Source organism: Macaca thibetana, chromosome 7, assembly GCF_024542745.1.
Source record: "Macaca thibetana thibetana isolate TM-01 chromosome 7, ASM2454274v1, whole genome shotgun sequence".
Taxonomy (NCBI): Eukaryota; Metazoa; Chordata; class Mammalia; order Primates; family Cercopithecidae; genus Macaca; species Macaca thibetana.
Genome location: NC_065584.1, coordinates 14,847,132 through 14,861,441, shown reverse-complemented (window position 1 = coordinate 14,861,441; position 14,310 = coordinate 14,847,132). Strand labels below are relative to the sequence as shown.

The 14,310-nt window shown below is 44.9% G+C and overlaps 1 protein-coding gene across 2 annotated transcripts in view; it reads right to left on the bottom strand.

The window, feature by feature from the left end:
• The window catches only part of LGMN (legumain), a 1,022,235-nt gene that overhangs the window by 40,371 nt on the left and 967,554 nt on the right, over positions 1-14,310 (bottom strand). The window contains exon 2 of one of the 2 annotated variants that reach the window (XM_050799123.1): positions 3,564-3,656. The gene's annotated coding sequence lies outside the window, so the exon portion shown is untranslated. Of the gene's footprint in view, positions 1-3,563; positions 3,752-14,310 lie in introns of those variants that run through there. The other variant, XM_050799122.1, reaches the window with a different exon arrangement.

Genomic DNA, 14,310 nt, shown 5'->3' with positions numbered 1-14,310 from the left:
TAGCTGGGTGTGGTGGCATGTGCCTGTAGTCCCAGCTACTCAGGAGGCTGAGGCAGGAGAATTGCTTGAACCCAGAAGGCAGAGGTTGCAGTGAGCCGAGATCACGCCACTGCACTACAGCCTGGGTGACAGAGTGAGCTCTGTCTCCAAAAAAAAAAACAAAAACAAAAAACAATAAAAAGAAAAGTCTATTTTACTCAGGTTAGTTTATCGTTTTTTCCTACAGAGAAAATGTGATTTATTGGCAAACTAGCTTCTAGATTAGAGAATACTCTTCAAGGTTATCTAACTCTGATTCATAGGAGTTATTTTATAATTCTGCATACTATGGGTAATAGCAATGCAAATAATTCTAGTCTAGACAGGCAAATGCGTGCTACCAAACGGAGGTTCATTTGACTTCCTTCCTCCTCTGTAGAGGCCAGTTTTGTCTTTCATTTGCAAATTCAATTCAGTATTTCTAATTTACAAATTGGTTGTACTTTGGAGTCTCCAACACCTCACCAAGTTTCCTCATTAATGAGTTAAATAAAATTCTTAACACATGTTCAGTTTTACATTTTACAGAGTAATGACTTTATCTGTTTTTTTTAGGAAATTATCTTTTAGCATTATGGAAAGTATAAGCAAGTAACATGTATTTCAAAAGAAGCAGTAAAAAAAAAAATGTTTTTAATCTATTAATGGTTAGAACTTAGGTTTCTAGGAAAGTAAATTTTGGCCAATGGTGGGCACAGTGGCTCCTGCCTATAATCCTAGTACTCTGGGAGGCCAAAGCCAGAGGGTCACTAGGGCCCAGGAGTTTGAGACTGGCCTGGGCAAGACAGTGAGACCCAGTCTCTACAAAAAAATTAAAAAGTCAAAAATGTCACTCAGTGGTTAATAACTTCTCCACATTTTTATTTTAAATGCTTATTTGGAATTTGAGTTTTCTTTCACCCAAATTACTATTTTTGAAACCTGGGACCAGTGCAGTCTGCAGCCTTTTCCCAAAATGACTGAGCCTAACTTTTATAGCTACATGCTAACTCAAGTTAAATGTTTACTTTAACTTTTACTTCAAGAAATTGAAGGGTGGACATTAACCTATAGAAATGTACAAAGAATGACATAAAACACCAGTTACCTATCATCCAGACCATTCTCTGTTATTTTATAAACCCACTCATCTTTTTTCTACATTACAGACGAAATTGTTCCTTCTGTCCCATCCCATCCTCCCCACACTGCAAAGTAACCACTATCCTAAATTAGCATTTCTTCCCAATCGATTTATTATAAAAAGATGTATACCCACTCTACAAGCATTTCCCTACTAATGGACATTTAGGCTGGTTCCAATTTTTTAAACCATTATAAGCATTTTAAACCATTATAAGCAGTGTTGCCACAAACAACCCTAATATCCTTCCCCTTGTATACAAATGTCTCTGGCTTCTTAGTATTTTCTAGAAGTGGAACCACTGATCTTAAGATATACCCAATCTGCTAGTGGCTATACTGTTCAAAGATATACTTGCAACCAGTAGTGAATGAGAATCTCATTTTTTTCAAATATTTATCATCTCTTGATGGTGTCAAACTTTGCAATTCCTAACCTGATGAATATACAATGATCTAATTATGGTTTCAATGAGCATTTCCTGGATTACAAGAAAATTTGAGTCTTATCATATGATTATTTAACCATTCAGATTTCAATACAGTCAATACATGTGACAACTTTCCCCTGATAAACTGGGATTCCAATTATGGTCTGCAAAGCAACTTGTGCAGTTAAAAAAAAATACATGCTGGACATTTCTTCAGAAGATAGTCATGGGCTGGAAAACTCAAGACAGAGTTTACTTCTACATATTTCTTACTGACTAAGGCTGGGTATGGTGTATTCTACCTCCTTAGAGCTCTCAAATCTTTTATCTTCCCCTCCCACTGCAACTGTCTTTAAAACCCTCATGATTCTCCTAGGGATTACTGCAATGACCTCCCTATCCTTAGTGTGGCCTCTCTCCAACACTTCCACACTACAGAGTATCTGAGATACAGATCTACAGTAAATGTGGCTTCCTGGACATTCAGGATAACATCCAAATCTCTCACAGCAGCACAGGAAGCCCTTGCAAGACATACCTCTCTATTCTCACACATAAAATCCACCACCCACATGAAATCCCTTACTGCACCAGACTCCACGACTCCAGTGCAAAAGCATTGCTCTTTCTCCGCCTTCATCATGCTGTTTTCCAGATGAAACACTCTTCCTTCATCTCACTAGGTCCTGCCCAGCCCTCAAACTCCAAGGCGAGACGTGGAGTAATCCCAGCACTTTGGGAGGCTGAGGCGGGCGGATCATTTGTCAAGGATTCGAGACCAGCCTGGCCAATATGGTGAAACCTCGTCTCTACTAAAACCACAAAAATTAGGCAGGCATGGTGGCAGGTGCCCGTAATCCAAGAACTCGGGAGGCTGAGACAGGAGAATCGCTTGAACCGGAAAGGTGGAGGTTGCAGTGAGCCGAGATTGCACCACTGCACGCCAGCCTGGGCAACGGAGCGAGACTCCGTCTCAAAAACAAAACAAAACAAACCAACAAAAAATCCACATAAACTCCACTCAAGCCTCCCCATCTGTGCGAAGTCCCAACCTCTCCCACAAGTCAGCGTTAGATGCTGCCCCTGTACACACCTGTATACTCCAGCCCTTTAACGCTGGAACTGTTCACTAGAGATTGTCTCTCCCCTTTATGAAATAATCTCTGCTCAAAAAGCTTAGTAAGGCTCAGTGAATGTTTGCTATGCAAGTCCCAGAGTAAAGAAAGCTGGGCTACTCCATTCACCACATACCACAGGGCTAGTCACCTACCCTGGGCACTCCTTTTCATCTCTAAAACAAAGCACGGGACACAAAGTTTCTTCTTCCAGCCCTCAGATACTACAATGCATGGCACAGAACACTCCACGTAGGTATAACCTCAAATCTAACACGGACGGGAAAAAAAACCAGTTAACTTTCACTTCCAATATTGATGTGGGTGGTCCTGAAACTCACCAGCTCAAACCTCCCAGAACCAGAGCTTCCCTGACTTCTCTAAACAGATGTCTTTATAAGCCTGGGTATTTTTGTTGTCGTCGTTAATAGCCCTTTCCCACGGGTGCAATCCTCCACATTAAAAGCATCAAAAGTCTGAACTGTTCGCAGGTCGTAAAGCCTGGAACCAAGCCCCAGTCCCTGTTGGGGCCCTTGGCTGTGGGATCTCTGCAAATCACGTCTCCTCCCGCGCCTTAGCTTCCCCCCTCCAGAGCGCTGCGCCCTTCCAGCCACAACACGCGTGAGAAGAGAGACCTCCACCCCCAGTACCACCAGAGAGGCCGCAGGGTTTCCCTTCCCTCTGGATTCACCGTTTCCCGAAAATCCCCCTCGCAGGATGAGAAACTGATTACTCAGAAAGGGACGGGAAAAATGAAAATCCCAGCCCTGAAGTCGAGAGCCTCAGAGAGCAGACGCGAGGCCCTGGCCTCGGGCGTGGGGACTGAACCTGGTTCTGTGTTGGGGCTCGCGGTTACCTGTGGCAGGCGACCGTGGTGGCAGTGGTGGCGGCGGCGGCGGCGGTGAGTGACTGCGCTGCTGGCGCCTGCGGGACCGTGAGAACTCGCGGCGGCGCGCAGCCTCACACCAACCACCCACGACGGCCGCACTGCTGTGATTGCTGCGGGCGCCGCAGCTCCTGGCTTAAGGGCCACTGCGCCGCGGTGACTGGTGGAGCTACGGGGCGCGGCATCTGCCAAAACCAATGGAAGGAGAGGATGAGGCCGGCGAGCCAAAGGGACTACAAATCCCAGTGTGCACGGGCAGGGGTTTCTGGACTAGGCGCGGGGGTGGAGGAGCAGTGGTTGCGCACTGAGCTGAGGTCGGGAAACCGAGGTACTTGACATCTGGGGCTGCAGTGATCCCAGAAGCATATACCGAAATAGCATACCAGCTCTTGGAGCAAACCTATCTGCACATTGGACCCACTTAGGAAAGCCTCAAAAATACTGATGCCCCTGTGAAAATAAAATTGAAAAGCTGTTGGAACCCCCCCATCAAAAAAACACTATGCCTTGAAAGAGATGTGACTGTAATATCAGTCACGTATGCTTACAACTTCTATTCCCACATTATAGATAACTCGCTTTCTTTTATTGAACGATGTCTAGAGGGAATTAAAAGGCTTCAGGGACAAAATCTCGTGCCTGGTTAAGTAATGAACCTTGCTTCATCATAACAAGAAGATTACAACTTCTTCTCTCTGTTATCCTGTTTTGCTTAGACCAGAGATATAAAACCCACGATTATTACACCCTCTGTAAAAAATGCTCAATATTCCCTTCCCAAAAAGAAACCAATATCCAATCAAATTGCTGTACCTATGTGCCAGCCTTGTAGGAATACTGTTATCCTGCTCAAAACTTCTGTCTCTGCCTATATAAATGAAACCTTAACTTCCTTACTTTAGAATGCCAAATCCATTCCTTTGGAGTTGGTGTTTCTGGGTGGTCCATCCTCACACTTTACCCTTAAATAAACTATTTTAGGTTGGCACCTCCGCTATACCCCCAGGAATTGTGATTTTGTTGGTTTGCATGTGGTCTGAGTTTTGGAATCTTTAGAAAGCCTCAGGTGATTTGGACCCGTTTAGTCCCCATAACAACCCTTTGAGAGAGAAAGACAGTATTGTCACCCAAGCTTTATGGATTGAGCAACTGAGGGAGGTTAAGTCAGGGAGGTTAATTTTGCAAAGGTCACATATGTCTTAAGGGTCAGAGCCAGAACTATGACCTAAGCAGTATGGTTCCAGAATCCTAACCTCTTACTTCCTACACAATGCTAATTCTCAAATGTTTGGTGGTGTTGCCTCCCACGGAACTGGAGAGAAAAACAAACTACGATCCATTCGAGTGCCATGTAGTGAGGCTCAGTCAATTGAGTTGAATGGAATTAATGTGGTGGAGTATGTGCACTCCTGCTCAAGGGCATTCCAGCACAAGAGTTCGGGCTACCTTCACGGGTTATCTCATGTGGTCTTCTTTTACAATCTTGTTTTACAGTAAGTCATAGATCAGCACACTGCTCCAGTCCTGTCACCTATTTTTGTAAATAAAAGCTTATAAGAACACAGCCACACCCATTGATTTAGGTATTATTGAGAGGTGAAGCCAGCTGGGCTTCTGGGTCAGATGGGGACTTGGAGAACTTTTCTGTCTAGTTAAAGAATTGTAAACACACCAACCAGCACTCTGTGTCTAGCTAAAGGTTTGTAAACGCACAAATCAGCACTCTGTAAAAACGGACCAATCAGTGCTCTGTAAAATGGACCAATCAGTGCTCTGTAAAATGGACCAATCAGCAGGAGGTGGTCAGGGGCCAAATAAGAGAATAAAAGCTGGCCACTGGCACCAGCAGCGGCAACCCGCTCGAGTTCCGTTCCGTGTTGTGGCGGCTTTGTTCTTTGGCTCTTTGCAATGAATCTTGCTGCTGCTCACTCTTTGGGTCCGCACTACTTTTCTGCGTTGCAACACTCACCGTGAAGGGCTTCAGCTTCACTCCTGAAGCCAGCGAGACCCCGAACCCACCGGGAGGAACGATCCGGAGGTGCCACCTTTAAGAGCTGTGACGCTCATTGCCAAAGTCTGCGGCTTCACTCCTTAAGTCAGCAAGACCGCGAACCCACCAGAAGGAAGAACTCTGGACACATCTGAACATCTGAAGGAACAAACCTCTAGACACACCATCTTTAACAACTGTAACGCTCCGCCACTCTGCCGCTTCATTCTTGAAGTCAGCGAAACCAAGAACCCGCCGGAAGGAATTCCGGACACATTATCTCTGGCTATTTTTACAAATAAGGCAGAATTGAATATTAATAGTTATGTGAGAAGCCTTATGGCCCACAAAGATGAAAATGCTGTCTGACTCTTCACACAAAGCAAGTTGCCAAACCCTGGGTTAAGTTCATGGTCCAGCATCATAGCTTGGAAGTGACCTGGGGCTTCAAGCCCAGGTCTGCCCAAGTCCTTTGCCAACTCTCATGAATGCTATGCTTTTGCGGTGTTCTGCAATGGGGAGCAGCAGGAGTTCATTCATCTGTTTATTCCACAACACATTTAGTAGGTATACCTTATATGCCAGGTGCAGCTGAGCATTGAGATAAAAAGGAGTTTGTTCCTTCCCCTCAGGAATTCACTGTCTAGTAGAAGTGAGGCAGAGTGTATCCTTAACCACTCCCTAATTCACTTGAGAATAAATCGTGGACTTTGCCTGATTAAGGCTTTAACAGTTGAAATAAGATAAAAATGGAAGCGTGCAGCTGGGTGCAGTGGTTCATGCCTGTAATCCCAACACTTTGGGAGGCCAAGACAGGAGGATTGCTTGAGGCCAGGAATTCAAGACCAGCCTGGGCAATATAGTGAGACCTTGTCTCTAACAAAAATTTAAAAAATTAGTCACATGTGGTGGTGCACACCTGTGGTCCCAACTAATTGGGAGGCTGAGGCAGGAGCATTACTTGAACCTGGGAGCTAGAGGCTACAGTGAGCTATGATCGCACTACTGCACTCCAGCCTGGGCAATGGTGAGACCATGTCTCTAAATAAAAACAGTAGCCTGATGCCTGGCATGTTTAAGCAAACACAGGGCAACAGTGTGGGCTGAGAGCTCAGAGTCTGAACGAGACAGGGTGGCTGCAAGTTGTGGGCTAATGGGAGGGGTTGCTGGAGGTTGCCACGGTGATGGTGCAGGGTAGCCCCAAAAGAGGCTTAAGCCAGCAACAAGGAGGAGGCTGAGATGGGAGGGGCCTGGAGTAGGGGTCGGGTGATTATGTTGAGCTCTGCCGTTAAGGTACCTGGATTCAAATCCGAACTCTACCACTTACAAGCTGTGTGAGCTGAGCAAGTTACTTAGCTTCTCAGCGCCTAGTTTTTCCCAAGCATAAAATGGAAAAAACAGTACCTGCTTCATAAGGTCTCTCTGTGGATTAAATTTGTTTACACAGTGCTTAGACCAAGTCAGTGCCCCATACTCATTAGCTACTCCCTGGGTTCAGAGGGACCCCTTTGGCTACTGGGTTGTAACCTGAGAATTCCACTAAGGAAAACAAGGCAGGAATCTGTGGCCTTGGAAAGTGCCCGTGCTCCTGTTTCTGCTTGTGGGATGACAGTACTGTGTAGAAAGTGCTGAGCCCACAGGAAACACCAGGAGCAGAGGTGGGCATTGAAATAGCCCTGGGTGGCAGGAAGGGGTAGGTGGCAGGAAGGTGGCAGGCTCCCTGTGTTCAGATAGGCATGAGGACCTCTCCATCAAATGCCCCCAGCAGAATTCTCACAAGAAAAGTCATGTCTGGGACTTTCGTTACCATGCCACGCAACCAGAGGTTAGTGAGACTGGTGCCAGGTATAAATAAGTGACATCATGAGAATGTGGCAGATCACCAGAGATAACAGCACCAAGGAGTAATTTCAGAATAATGATCTTTTTAAAAATCTAATAATGGGGCCGGGCTTGGTGGTTCACACCCGTAATCCCAGCATTTTGGGAGGCTGAGGCGGAGGGATCACCTGAGGTCAGGAGTTCAAGACCAGCCTGACCAACATGGTGAAATCCCGTCTCTACTAAAAATACAAAAAATTAGCCAGGCGTGGTGGCACGTGCCTGTAATCCCAGCTACTAGGGAGGCTGAGGCAGAATTGCTTGAACCCAGGAGGCAGAGATTACAATGAGCTGAATCACACCACTGCACTCTAGACTGTCTCAAAAAAAAAAAAAAAATCTAATAATGGGAGATTGAGTGAGAGGTTAAGATTATAAAGCAACAAGAGTTGGAGAGTGTGAAATGTATTGGTTAAGTTTAGAGAGGAGTTTCTCTACCTGATATGGTTTGGATCTGTGTCCCCACCAAATCTCATGCTGAATTGTAATCCCCAAGGTTGGAGGTAGGGCCTGGTGGGAGGTGACTGAATCATGGGGGTGGTTTCTCATGAATGGTTTAGCACCATCTTCCTTGGTACTGTCCTGGAGATAGTGATTAAGTTCTCTTGAGGTCAGATCGTTTAAAAGATTTCTACTAAAAATACAAAAAACTAGCTGAGTATGGTGGTGTGCGCCTGTAGTCCCAGCTACTCGAGAGGCTGGGGCAGGAGAACTTCTTGGGGGCAGGAGAATTTCTTGAGCCCAGGAGGCAGAGGTTGCAACGAGCTGAGATCACGCCACTGCACTCCAGCCTGGGCAACAGTGCAAGTCTTTGCCTCCAAAAAGTAAAATAAAATTTAAAAAATAAAGGTGTGGGCTCTGGATCCAGATTGCCTGGGTTTATATTCCAGCTCTGGCACTTACTGACCATGTTACCTTGGAGAATTATTTTATCTATGCTTCAGGGTCTTCATTTATAAAATAGGAATGATAGTTACAGTGCTCTATTTCATAGAGTTGTTGCAAATATGAAATGAGTTAGTATATACAATAAATGAGTTAGTATATACAATAGAGTTGTTGCAAATATGAAATGAGTTGGTATATACAAAAACAAAAACAAAAAGCTAAGAACAGGGTCTAACCATGTGTCAGCTACTTACCAAGTGCATAAGTATCAGGCACTTGCCCGCGCTCTCAGGGTTGCCACAGTCAATTCTCCCCACCATAGATGGAGTCGGATGTGAATATTTCAATTGAAGTATAAAATGTAGGGGGAAAATGCTCAAACTATAAATGCATGGCTCAATAAATAAAGTTTCAGAAAATGAAACACCTGGATAATCAATACTCAGAAAATTGAGCCTGGGAGCACTCCAGAAGTTTCCCCTGGACCTCCTTCAGGGGACTTTTTTTTTTTTTTTTACTTCTCCTGTGTATTTAATTATGCTGTTTCCTTTGGTCCCCAGCTCCCTTTTTAAAAAAATTCCAACCAAGCACTATTTCTTCTTTATTAAAAATTTTCTTTTTAAATTTTTTAATTGTAGTAAATGCATATATAACATAAAATATGTAATTTTAATTATTTTTAAGTGTGTAAGTCAGTGGCATTAATTAAATCCGCATTGTTGTGCAGCCATCACCACTGTTTTCAAAAGTTTTTATCATAATTCCCGCTCGCTCAGTCCATCCTTCCTAAAATAAGATCCTGCCCAGCTAATATGACCTGATTTCTGCCTAGCCCCATGACCTCATTTCCTGCTACCTCACTTGCTCCACTCCAGCCATCATGGCCTTCTTGCCTTTGTATTTGCAGTCTCCAGTTCCTAGAATGCCTTTCCCCTTCCAGTTGCACAGCTGGCTTCTGCCCAAATGGCACATCCTTTTTAGAGAGGCTGTCCTGAGCCATGGACCTAAAACAGCTACAAACCTCCATCACGTTTCAGCCTTCAACCTTGCTTTACTACCTGACTATGTACACTTGTTTGTTTATTTCCTGGCTCACCACTAAACCTGAAACTGTTTAAGGCGGGGCCCAGCCTGTCTTACTTATTTTTACACCCCCAGTGCTCAAAATAGTACCTGTCATATACTCAGTGCTCAGTGAATACACGTCAACTCAATTACATGCCATGATGAAGGGAAAGGAAGTGTGCTCTGCTCCTCTGTGCAGAAGAGACACCATTTCTTCCTAGTTGATTTTTAAGGATTTCCAGTCAATCAATACACATGAGTTTAACTCTGTGGTAGGCGGTGTTCTAGGTATGGCCCCAATAACACTCACCTATGCATAAGCTCCTCCCCTTTGAGAATGGGTGAAACCTCAGAATATGATGACATCTCACTCTGGTGATTATGTCATGTTTGGCAAAAGGGAGATTATCTGGGCAGGCAGGCCTACTATAATCACATGAGCTCCTTAAAGCTGAGTTTTCTCTTGCTAGTCGTAGAGAGGTTCATTGGTGGTTTGAAGTTACAGGGGTCACAGGCATACTGGCAGCCCTAAGGAGCTAAGAGAGCCCCTGACTGACAACCAGCAAGGAAATGGGGCCCTCAGCTTTACAATGGCAGGGAATGGAATTCAGCCAACGACCTGAAGGAGCGTGGAAGTGGATTCTTCCCCAGAGCCTCCATAGAAGAGCCCAGAATGGTGTCAAATAAATCATTATTCAATGATACTTGTTAAAACATGGTAAAGAAGACTTTATTCAGGACCCTCAAGATATAGGGACTGCTGCAGTGGGATTTTGCAGTAGGAAAGAGAGAGATTGGACTCAACTCCAAATACAGCAAGTGGAACTCTACAGCTGTCCTTAGTCTGTTTTCTGCTGCTGTAACAGAATACCTGACTGGTTATGGTGGCTCACGCCTGTAATCCCAGCACTTTGGGAGGCCGAGGCAGGTGGATCACGAGGTCGGGAGTTTGAGACCAGCCTAGCCAACCTGGTGAAACCCCATCTCTACTAAAAATACAAAAATTAGCCAGGCATAGTGGTGCGTGCCTGTAGTCTCAGCTACTCAGGAGGCTGAGGCAGGAGAATTACCTGAACCTGGGAGGCAGAAGTTGCTGAGCCGAGATCACACCACTGCACTCCAGCCTGGCGACAGAGCAAGACTCCATTTCAGTGTGGGGGAAAAAAAACAAAATACCACATGCTGGGTGATTCATAAAGAAAAGATTTATTTAGCTCATGATATTGGGGGCTGGGAAGTCCAAGACTGAGGGCACATCTGGTGAGGGCTCTCTTGCTGCAACATAACATGGTAGAAGGCATCACATGGTGGTGAGTGGGCATGAATGACAGAAAGAAGTGGACCAAATTTCCTTCTTTTATCAGGAGCCCATTCCCACAAGAACTCACTCACTCCTGCAATAATGGCATTAATTCATTCACGAAGGCAGAACCCTCATGACTAATCACTTCTTAAAGTTTCAAATCTCTTTTTTTTTTTTTTTGAGATGGAGTCTTGCTCTGTCACCCAGGCTGGAGTGCAATGGCACGATCTCAGTTCACTGCAACCTCCGCCTCCCATGTTCAAGCGATTCCCCTGCCTCAGCCTCCTAAGTACCTGGGACTACAGGCACATGCCACCATGCCTGGCTAATTTTTTGTATTTTAGTAGAGATGGGGTTTCACCATGTTGGCCAGGATGGTCTCAATCTCCTGACCTCATGATCTGCCCGCCTCAGCTTCCCAGAGTGCTGGGATTACAGGCATGAGCCACTGCGCCTGGCCCCAATCTCTTAATATCATCAAAATTGCAATTAAATTTCAACAGGAATTTTGGAGGGGACATTCAAACCATAGTAATAACCAAAAAGCAGGGTTGGGGGACAGTGGATAAAAAATTACTAAGATGAAATATCAGGATTAAGGGGGATTCTAGCTAAACCTACCTAACAGGAATTTTGCTGAAGACAGTCTAGGTTATTGGACATCACCTGGAAGATGAGGGAGGATGAGGAACCCGATCAGATAGATCAGCTATCGAGGAGGATCAGATATGGAGGACGAAGGGTTCTTGCCAAACTGACTTAGCAGAGTTCTTACTAAAACTGGATTTTATAAGGAAGTGCACAGATGGGCCTACGAGATGGTTCAGGAGCCTGACCAAAATTTGATCAAGTAGAGAACCTTTGTCACTGCCCACTCTGTTGGTTTTGGCCTGTGAGATCCTAATCAGAAAGTACAGTTGTATTCCTCTGAACTTCTCACCCACAGAACTGAGATAATAGATGGGTGTTGTTTTAAGCTGGTAAACGTGTGCTAATTTCTTATACAGCAATAGGAAATTAATACAAATTCCTACTGTGCAGTCAGCACTATGCACACACAATGGGAAATTTCAAAGAGCATATAGCGGGGTTGAATAAAGACAAAGGGGAGGAGATTTGGCTCCCATTCAGACCTGTATTCTGTTGTCACTGGAAGAACCTTTGGAGTTGCATTTCCCCATCATGTGTCCCACCTCTCGAAGCCCCAGGCAGCTCTGGACCACCCTGATCCATGGGCCCCACCAGTTCTCCTCCCCAGACACTGCCCACATGTCCTCCCACTCAGACAAGTGCCTCAACCATTTGAAAAGTAAAACTCTGATATGGTTTGGCTGCGTTTCCACCATCTCATCTTGAACTATAGTTCCCATAATCCCCACATGTCATGGAAGGGAGCAGGTGGAGATAACTGAATCATGTGGGCAGTTTCCTCCATCCTGTTCTCATGGTAGTGAGTTCTCACGAGATCCGATTTTTTTTAAATTCTATTATTGAGCTGATGGTTTTATAAGGGGCTTCCCCTTCCATGGGTACTCATACTTCTCCTCCATGCTCCCATATGGAGAAGGACATGTTTGCTTCCCCTTCCACCATAATTGTAAGTTTCCTGAGGACTCCCCAGCCACACTGAACTGTGAGTCAATTAAACCTCTTTTCTTTGTAAATTATCCAGTATCAAGTATGTCTTTATTAGCAGCATGAGAACAGGCTAATACAAACTCAGATTTGGATTGGCATTGTGATCTTCTAAGAGCAATCTTGAGGTTGATAATGAGCCCTCTATATTTTGTACAGTATTTGACATTGGAACAGAGACTGCCATCTCTTATTATAATCTATGTTCTCTTCTTCCTCCTGGGCACATCACTAGATCACATTTGGCTGTTGGCACAGTTGGCTGTGGCCATGTGACTGAGTTCCAACCAATAAAATGTAAGAATCTCAATTCCTATGAGATCAGGAACCACTTTTAGGCCCAGTCCATAAACACCTGTCACTGTGTTCTTCCACACTGCTTCTTCTGAAATGGCCCTGGAAGCCATGTGTTAAGTTAGCAGAACTTCCTTCAGCTTGAGTTCCTGTGTGACTATTTGGAATACATGTTCACCTACCTACGACTGTTATGTGAACAAGAAATAAACCAATATTGTGTTTAAGCCATTATATATTTTGGGGCTACTTGTTAACAGTAGTTAGCCTACCCCAGTGGTTCTCAGAGTGTAGTCCTTGGGCCAGCATCACCTGGGGACTTCTTAGAAATTCGAGTTCCTGGGACTCAGTCCATACTTTGCCTCCTCCCAAAGTTGTCTACTTTCTAATCCCCAGAATCTGTGAATATATTACCTTCCATGGCAAAAGGCATTTTCCAATGTGATTAAGACTTTGAGATGGGATATTATCTTGGATTACCTAGGTGTGGGCCCAGTGAAATCACAAGGACCCTTATAAAGAAAGGCAGGAAGATCAAATTAAGAGAAGGAGATGTGATGATGAAGTGGCTACGTTGTCTGGGGTAAATCAATACCTGGGGTTCGTCATCTCATGCCAGGAAAAGTTAGGACATGGACACACATGAGGAGTTTAGGAGCGGAGGTTTAATAGGCAAGAGAAGGAGAGAGAAAGAGACACAGAAAACAGCTCTCTCTTTAGTAAGAGAGAGGAGACTTCCCAGAGGAAAAGATTAGCAGGTGGTGGACGCACCAGATTTTATAGTCAGGCTTGAGGAGGCGGTGTCTGATTTACATAGGGCTCACAGATTGCTTCAAACAGGTATGATATTTACATAGTGGGTGGAGAAGGCTAGCCACCCCACCCTAATCTTATTATGCAAATGAACTTTCCCCTTGGCCAGTGCCATCTTGTCTGCTCCTTACTGTACACGTGTCTGGCAAAGAAGGGAAGATGGAACTACCAATTTGAACATGATTGGCATAACTGCTGGTATCTATGTTTGCAGCTCAATTTTATAGGCCCCTCTTTGTTAGAAAGGAAAATGATTTGGGGCTGCTTTTCATTAAAAGGAAAACCCGGCCGGGCGCGGTGGCTCACGCCTGTAATCCCAGCACTTTGGGAGGCCGAGGCGGGGGGATCACAAGGTCAGGAGATCGAGACCACGGTGAAACCCCGTCTCTACTAAAAATGCAAAAAATGAGCCGGGCGCGGTGGCGGGCACCTGTAGTCCCAGCTACTCGGGAGGCTGAGGCAGGAGAATGGCGTGAACCCAGGAGGCGGAGCTTTCAGTGAGCCAGGATCACGCCACTGCACTCCAGCTTGGGCGACAGAGCGAGACTCCGTCTCAAAAAAAAAAAAAAAAAAAGGGAAAACCCTACTGAGGACTTTTGTACCTTCACTATTTGTCTATGTAATTTCTTTTTAACTCCTGTATCAATGATAGGAGTGTCAGGACTCTGACCTGAAGTTCAGCAGGATGTGACCTGCACATACACATTCAGGTGGCCTGCAGGAGCAAAGAAGTCTGGAGCAGCCAAAAAACCACAAAGAAGTAAAACACCCAGTTCCTGCCTTAACTGATTAACCAAAATTACAACAGTTTACAATGAGTTGTCCCTGCCCTACCTTAGCTATCAATC